This window comes from Lutra lutra, chromosome 5, assembly GCF_902655055.1.
Source record: "Lutra lutra chromosome 5, mLutLut1.2, whole genome shotgun sequence".
Taxonomy (NCBI): Eukaryota; Metazoa; Chordata; class Mammalia; order Carnivora; family Mustelidae; genus Lutra; species Lutra lutra.
The window spans coordinates 127647888-127656953 of record NC_062282.1 but is presented as its reverse complement, the minus strand read 5'-3'; the positions used below and the strand labels follow the sequence as shown (position 1 = coordinate 127656953).

The 9066-nt window shown below is 36.7% G+C and overlaps 1 pseudogene; it reads left to right on the top strand.

The window, feature by feature from the left end:
* The first annotated feature begins 990 nt into the window (after positions 1 to 990).
* On the top strand, positions 991 to 5735 carry LOC125101204 (dematin-like; annotated as a pseudogene).
* Positions 5736 to 9066: the final 3331 nt, after the last annotated feature.

Here is a 9066-nt window from a genome sequence, read left to right as displayed (position 1 = left end):
CATTTTTATATTTTTACACTTTAAATTGCTTCCTTATAAAAGGGGTTATTTATTGATTTATTTATTTAAAGAGAAAGAGAGAACATGAACAGGGGGAGTAACAGAGAAAGAGGGGGGAATCTCAAGCAGACTCCTCACTGAGCACAGAGCCGGATATAGTGCTCAATCTCATCTCCCCAGGATCATGACCTCAGCTGAAATTAAGAATCATATGCTTAAAACTGACTGAGCCACCTAGCCACCCCACATTAAATTGCTTTTTATCATTATTACACACCAGTACATCAAAAATAAATAGTTATTAAGTACCTACTATGTGTCAGACACTGTTCCAATAATTTTCATTAAACAGAATAAAACAGACTAATTCCATGCCCCCATGGAACTTAACATTTTGGATATACAATAATATTTTTGTATATGCAACTGTATCATTGATTTATGTGTATCTTTACAATAAAGGCTGGATGCAAACTTTCAAAGTTAATAGAATTGAATGTTTTTAATGGTATCAATGCATACCCCACAACTGGTGTATAAGAGTCTATTTCATGAGATCATGACCTAAACTGAAACCAAGAATCTGTTGCATAACCAACTAAACCACCCAGGCACCCCTATAATGTATCTTTTAATGCTGTTACTGATTTTCAACATTTTCATTTTATTGGTTATTATTTTTTCTCAAAGATTTTATTTATTTATTTGACAGAGAGAGATCACAAGTAGGCAGAGAGAGAGGGAGAAGCAGGCTCCAGACCGAGCAGAGAGCCTGATGCGGGGCTCAATCCCAGGACCCTGAGATCATGTCCTGAGCCAAACAGAGGCTTAACCCACTGAGTCACTCAGGCGCCCTGGTTATTTTTTTGCATGTATGAAATGCCTATTTATCCCTTTAACAGAAAGATTTTTTTTCATTTTTATCTTCAATTTATTTGTGACATTTCCTTACAAACTAAGAAAATTCTGTTAGGTATGTATTTTTCAAACATGTCCTCAAACCGACATGTATATATGATAGAAAAATATCTATTTTTAAAAATTTTTTGTGGTAAATTTTACTAAAGAGTTTTATGATGATTTTGGCTTCTGGCATTTTGTTTCTTTTTTTATTTCTGTTACTGAATATTTTTTTAAAAATACAAATATGCCCTAAGCATACAAGAAAACAGCTATACCTTTGATTCTAACTTATGATTAATATTTTTCAATATTTGAGAAATCCTCCCTTTTAAGGTTTGTGTTCAATATTCTCCATATAATTATTGTCTACTCTAATAAACAAAGTCAATGAGGAATTGTTTTTCTTTTTTTTTTTATTTCTTTTCAGTGTAACAGAATTCACTGTTCATGCACCACACCCAGTGCTCCATGCAATATGGTATTTTGTTTTTAAATGACTTACTGTCAATAGTTATAAAATTTACTTATTTTTCCTCAAACACTACAAAACATTTTTTACATTTAAGGCATCAACAACTTTACATTGTGTGATATAGGAGTCAAATTTGCTTTTCTACGAGAGCTTCCTATCTCCATACCATTAATTGACCCATCCATCATGATCCTCAATGTTTTGTTCTCAAATAGTAAGTTCTTCTCTATGAAAGCATTCTTTCTCTAAGATATAGGGTTAAATTAAAAATTTAAAAAGTTAAAATTAAAATTAAAATTAAAATTTAAAAAAAAATCAGTAAAGCCATTTTTCCTTTACACTCTCCCCACACTTCAGTAAATCCTGTCCAGGATTAAGAAAGTAGCTGCCAATTCCTTACTGATGATATAAGAGAATTCTGAAGCTTCTGAAGCTCCCTCCTAATTTATCTCTAAAAGCTGATGATTCCAAAAGCCAATATTTGCTTTTTTAAAAAATTTCTAAACATTTTTACTTTCTACTATCTATGTATTATTTTGTTTTTTTAGTATGAATACATGGCCCAAATCTTTTAATGAACTATAACTAGAAAAAGGGACAGTAGCTGCTTACAGATAAGATTTCTACCTGTAATTTAAGATTCATGCTATCTGGGTAAACCCTAGGACCTAATAAGCCCTTCCATATACCTCTTAAACAGGGAGCTAGTACAGCTAAGTCCTGATCTTGAAGGAGCCATTAACATTAATGGAAAGTAAAAGAATTCCCAAGTGAGAAATGAAACTATTAAAACTAGACTGGGAAAATAGAAGCACAGGTAATTGCTTAGCCATTTTCTCCTTTCCTTGTAACATCCAAATGATGAGGTCTTTTTCTTTTTCCTTCCCCCAAGGTTTAGTATAAAGACTTTCAAGTCATATTTAAAATAGAGCTGGTTTAGGAAGAGCTCAAACTTCTGTGCTTAAATACCTGACTCTAGTTCAGAAGCCATACTGCTGCAGAGGAATATATGTTACCTGGGAACTTTTCTAACTAAATGTACCCTCCCGCACACACACAACTCCTATAATAGAGATCTTCCTATGCCTCCCGTTTGCCTTTAAAATCATTACAAGGTAAGCTGTAACTTCTAATGGAAGTGTATCAAATTTCTGGGATGTGTTGAGAATTATTTCTTTATTAACCATAAGAGATTTAGAAACACCTTTACATTAACAGAGTTTATCATGCAATCATTCAATAAACATTTGTTTGATCAATTACTACCTGCTTAATGCCTAGCCTATAGGAATACAACAGCGTGAAGAAGAGGCATAGGATTAAATAAGCCAGCAAGTTCTGCATGGAGAGACAGAGGATAGATGAAAAGCAGAGCATTTTGGGACCATGCAGCAAGAATATCAATTTCATCATGGCCAGTCTGGGAAAGATGTCCAGTGGAATTGGTATCTATGTTGAAAACTAAATGACGAAATAAATTAGGAAGTGAGAGATTATATCACATCTGGAGAAACTAAAGAAAAAAAAAAAAAATCCAGAATGACCGGAGCGTAGAAGTCAAGTGAAAGAAAGGAAAAACACACAGAGATAAAAGATGAGGCCAAAGAAGCAAATAGGGTGATCATGAAGCACCGACTGAGCCACATAAATGTATTTGAATTCTACCAAAAGAGCACGGAAGAGCAAAGTGATTATTTTAAGCAGAAGAGCAACCTAAGTTTTTCCTCTGGAAAGAAAACTCTGACAGCAAAGTGCAAAACATACAAGAGGAGGGCAAGTCCAAAGCCATGGAAATAAGTGAATTTACAAAGGTGTCTTGTGTTCACTTCTGAGAAAGAGTTCAAATAAGTATTAAACAACGAGAACTCTCTGGCTAACCATTGATTACTTGGTGAATTATCCAGTTAAAACACAGTGTCTTAATTGTTATACCTAATAATTGCACTGTTCATAATTTAAGTTGTTTACTATCTGAGGTTTAACACTCAGAGAATTGATTAAATTGGATAACTCCTCTCTTGGATGGAAGCAATAACCTTCAATGGAATGCTAACTACCTCTGAGAATTATGTTTAACTCAGACTTTCTTTGCCATAGGCAGAAGTAATTGATTTTAGGCTGGGTGAACTGGTTCTTAATACATATGCCCACAGGGAGAATGTCATTTTAATAAGATGCTTCTATAAGCCACATCCTACTTAAAACAGAAGGTTTTCCCTTTGCCTTCATAAGCAAAAGCTAAAGGAGTCCTGTTTGCCCTTAAGTTCACAGTAAACAACTGTGAAGTAATGTAACACTGAGTCGGCAATCTGCAAAGTATCTATTTGCCAACTCAGCTATCTCTGTTCTGTTTGGAGCTGAAGCTTTTCTAGGAAAATACATCTATGTTTAACATTCTTGAAAACCACTAATAAGTATACCTAAATCTGCTTATATTGGCTCTGCAGTAGTTGTTCCCTGATTTCCCAATCTATTGTTTTGTTCTTCTACTACCATGACACAACTAAAATAAGAGTATTCAAATAATTAGAAATTGGGGAGGGGAGATAATAAAACAAACAACTGCATCTCAAGAGATCAAGGGAAAAATGGAGAGTCTTCAAAAAATAGGAAATCACTGATTCATCGAGGTGGTCAGATTTTGACACTGATTCACAGATTTGACCCAATGCAAGTATAAGCACTCAGGGTTGTTCAAGACTATTAACTGAGTTGTAGAAAAAACTATTTTTACATATCCATTTCAATTCATATGTACATACCATCTGTTAAAATTTTTAATTCTTATATTTTCCAGCTCATAGAATACATTAACGTCATTTATATGTTATAAATATGTCATTATATATATATATATATATATATATATATATATATATATATAAAACTTTTCAAGTTATGGTTGGTATTATAGTCTTTTAAAAATAATTTTCACAAACTTTAATTCATCCCAACTTCTGGTGGTAACCTGGCTTATTTTATGTAATACATATGTATTACATAGCACATTGAATTTACTTAGAAATACACCCATGTTCATATTTAGACCTAAATTATTAATATAACAATGTTAATATTATACAATCAAATTTATTGCCCATTGTTTTTACATCTAGTTTACCAAAATCCCACATATAGCCCATTTTAAGGCATTTACACAAAATTAAACATTTGTTTTTTAAAAATAATAGCTTTAAACATTTCAAGTTATACTGGTATTACAGTCCTTTAACAACAATTTTCACAGCTTTAATTTATCACAAGCTGTTGGTGGTAACCTGACTTATTTTACATAATACACAGATGAATTTTTACAAATATTTTATTAGTTGTGCCGGCACACAAACATCATGGATATTAAGGTGCTGGGCTACAAGGATTTGGCTGCCATCCCCAAGGACAAAATTATCCTGGACATAATTGCCTCATCATGATCTACAAATTCCACTATCCCTATTCCTTCCTGGAACACATGGAACTGCTCAGAAGCCAGGATCTTGCTTTCACCAAATCCACATCTCCCTCCCCCTTCCCATCCCCAGAAGTGTGAGTAAAGAGCAGGACCTCTGGAACCATCTCCCAGGCTTTAGCCCCAAGAATTACTGGGACCCCCCCAGAATACCCTGGCCCATTTCCATCATCATCCTACTCAGATTCCAACATGTATAAGCAGACACAGATCCATAAGCAGAGAGAATCCATGGATAGCAGCTCTCAGCACAAGCCTTTTTTTGAGGATCTTGTCATCAAGTCATCCATGCTCCCTGCAGCCTAGCCCCAGACTCCAACCTGCTCACCAAGATTGAAATTGATTATTGGTCATGCAGTTTGTCACTGGTCATTGTGGAGATAGAAAGAAAGAAGCAGAAGACATCACAGAAAGGGTAGAAGAAGATGATAATGCCAGAAAAGATATGGAGGGTCTCAGGAAGGATCAAAGACAGGAACTCAGTAAGGTGACTCTCTAACTCGAGAAAGATAATCTTGAAGAAATGAAAAAGTCATTGCCTACTTAAGGAAAACTCAGCTCCTATTGGATCAGACACCCTTTCAAACCTCCCCAAGACCTAGGACGTCCAAGTGTTCTCTGACTATGGTGAGACCGGGTGGTCTCTGAGCTAGCTACAGTCCACAGACTTCAGCCCAGGGGGAGTGAGCCTAGAAGGTCAGGCCTACAGATCTGTCACTATGAAATGCTGGTAGCAAACAATAAGAGGTGAATCAAGTTTCCTCCGGGTGGGGATCAGATGAGGTCTGAGATGTGTCTGTCAAGTGAGGACTTATCAAGGGTACTTTCCCTATCTCCTGAAGGATTTGAAAAACTGTTCTGTGGAAGCAGAACAAATTCAAGAAAAAGTAATCTCTCTTCTGATCGTCCCCACCATGACTCCATGACTGACACTCATCCCTGCGGCTTCAGGGCTCTGGAGCTGGGGTCACTGATCCCAAGGCATCCTTTTCCCATGGTGAGCAGGGAGCGAGAATCACTTGGGGGAGTGGGGAGGTAGGACAGAGGTGGATCTGGTTCCATTCCCCAAGTGGAGGGGCAGCCAAGACCTTTGCAGCCCTGGGGTTGTGAAACATGGATTTTCTTCCCCATAATGGGGGTGGGGTGGGTATTCTTTATCACCCTTCACACTCACTGCACAAGGCAAACCCAGTCTGGACTCCAGGAGACACAAAGTTAATGTCTGTGTCCTCCCTCTGCCCACACCCCCCACAAGAAGGTTCCCAGAAGAGACTGAGAAAAAATGAACATGGCACTTAGTAGTTGGACCTGTCAGGTATGCTGACCAATGGGTAGGTGGAACTGGCCCTGGTAGGAGGAGGGTGAGTGTGAGAAGCAGCAAGGCAGACAGGGAAACTCCAGGACCCTGTGTGTCAAGATCTTCTCCTCATCTCACTTTTACAGCTTGCCCTACACCTGGGCCTCCTGCTTCGCTGACTCTAGCAGGAGCAGGCTCCAGCTCAAGGAGATCTCTAGCACAGAGGCTGCCCTGATCTCTAGCTCACCCTGTCCTTTGCTTGCCACCCCCAGGCATGGCGTCTTCTTGCTCTAGTACCGACTTCCTCAGAAGCCATGGTTTAATTGGAGATGTGGCCTATATAAAACCCTAGTCCTCTATAAGCGTCTAGGCAAAGTCAACTAGAACTCTACATTCTAGAATGAACTCAGGTCCTGTGCAGAACCCAGGCCTTCAGACTCCCTTGGATGGGAGTAAGGAGAGCAGGCTACAAAGAGATTTCTTGTCAGTATCTTGGCTATCAAGTCCCACCTACACCCATGCATCCCCCAACATATTCTCTAAAGAATGTAATGTACTGGGACACTCCCCCCCCGCTTTCCTCACCTAACTCTCTGCCCTACCTAAATCACACTATCACTTTTTATTCTCTACAAACATATATGGTGTATATAGTTGCAATGAGTCCCACCCCACCCCCAAATTATACACACACACACACACACACACACACACACTATGAATGCTCTATTATTGTTAATATTTAAGTAAGAGTAAAACAAAACACAGTGAAAAAGAGTAGATTTCAGTGTGTGTATATGTAGACAGAGAGAGAGAATCCAAGTATAGATGATACTCAGATAAGGAAGAACTATGAAGATAAATTTTTTCCTGCCTTCAGACTTGAACTAAAATACCAATTCTTCCTAGGTCTTGACTCTGCTGGCCTTTGGACTAGAACTATACCATCAGGATCTCTAGCATACTGAATTACCCTACAGATCTTGGGGACTTGCCAGCCTCTGTAATCATTTGAACCCATTCCTTGATTCCTTATAATAAATCTCTTGATAGGTAGATAGATAGATAGATAGATAGTAATAGAGATATACAGATAGAGATACTGATGAAGATACACAAACTAAAATGTTGGAAAAGAATTTTTTATTGTACTGATGCCATTATACACACACACACACACACACATACACATTCCATTTCTCTGCAGTACCCTGAGTAATATACTGTTTCATAAAGAGTACTGAAGATAACATTTACATCCTAACATGAGGACCAGGAGATCAACTCATGTTATCCAGTAATGAAAACAAAATGAAAAGAATAGTTATCTCCTAGAATGATATGATGACTTTGATGACACCTGCACATTTTTATAAATGCTTTCCTAAAAAAAAAAAATATATATATATATATATATATATATATATATATTTTATATATATTATTTTGGGGCAGCCAAAAGTTTAGTCAGTTTCATTAATATTATAATTGTATTTAAAGTTTTCTCCTCACCAATGACTTACTTTCATGTGCTTCTAATCGTGAAAGTGCATTTTAATAGAGCTACAGAGTATAGTGTTAAAGAGATGGCACATTTACCATTGTGCAGTAACATGAAATCAATAGCAGCTAGTCATACGGGCTTTTTCAATTTCCATCACACATGGTATGCGGCCCTTGGTTCAGTGGATAATCCAATTGTAAACAGTGACTCACTGTTAACAACTCTAGGAAATAGGATTAGCAATTTCTAATTTCAAAGTAAACTTATTTCATTTTTGTCCTGCAAATAAAAACAATGTGTTCAGAGATTAAGCTTTTCAGCTTTTAGACCTCCCCAGAAACAAAAATGCTAGAAACAAACTTTTATTATACTAATGCCATTAATGGATAAGTATATGAGTATATGTTCCTAATAGCTTTTTAATAGTTTGGTACTACTACTACTGCTACTACTAGATTGAATTTCAAATAGAGGAAACTTAACGTTTTAATTGAAAGAAAATTTAATTAAACCTCTGGAAATTAAAATCTTAGGCATATCCTCTACTCAATGTAATCAGAAGAAAAATAAAATTTCATGTATTGTTACAAAGGTGTTTCCACATCAAAAGTTTTAGATGTGGTTTTGGGAAATTGGTTTGTCTTGGAACACAGTTAAACTGAATCAATGATCTAGTAATTTCTGTGAATTATTTATGGACCATTCTAAAACTTACTTTACTCTACTTACCTGTGAATCCCTTTAGTGGAATATTGCCTTGATCGAAAACTATCCCTCCATACTGAGTTACAGACTCTTCTCAACTCCCTATTCCAAAGAACAGAGGATGGTGTCCTTTATTCTCCTTTCAGAACACAAAATTCTCACTGTGTTGGGCCAATGGGTCTCTGTCAATAATACTCATGTCTGGCTTTTTTAAAAATGCCCACACTTGAACCCTATATCAAGGGATTTCTCTAATTGGTCTGGGCTAGAAACTGCTAATCTGTGTTTTTTAAGTTCTCCAGATATTTATAGCATACTGCCATAGTGAGAAACACTGGCCTAGATTAACCAAGGAAGGGTTTTATACCAAAAGGAAGCCTGAGGCTATGTAACTGGGATTTAGAACGACAGTATTTATGGTCCAAGTTTGTAGCAAGAAAACTGTACTGAATCCAAAGGGCAAATAAGATCAATCAAGAGACAGAATAAAGTTAGTGGACAGGAAAGTCAATATTGCAAACTGAAGGAGTTTTGTGGAACAATTTTTATGACTTGTGACCATTGGCAGAAAGCAGATTCAGAAGTTAACTTGAATAAGCCATTCCAGCCTGAAAAAAAACTAAGAATAAATATCTCCCTAGCTCCTTCTGCGGGAAACTTGACTATCTGTCCAGACAAAGAAATTCTCCTGACATTGCAAGGTACAGTTTTTTTGT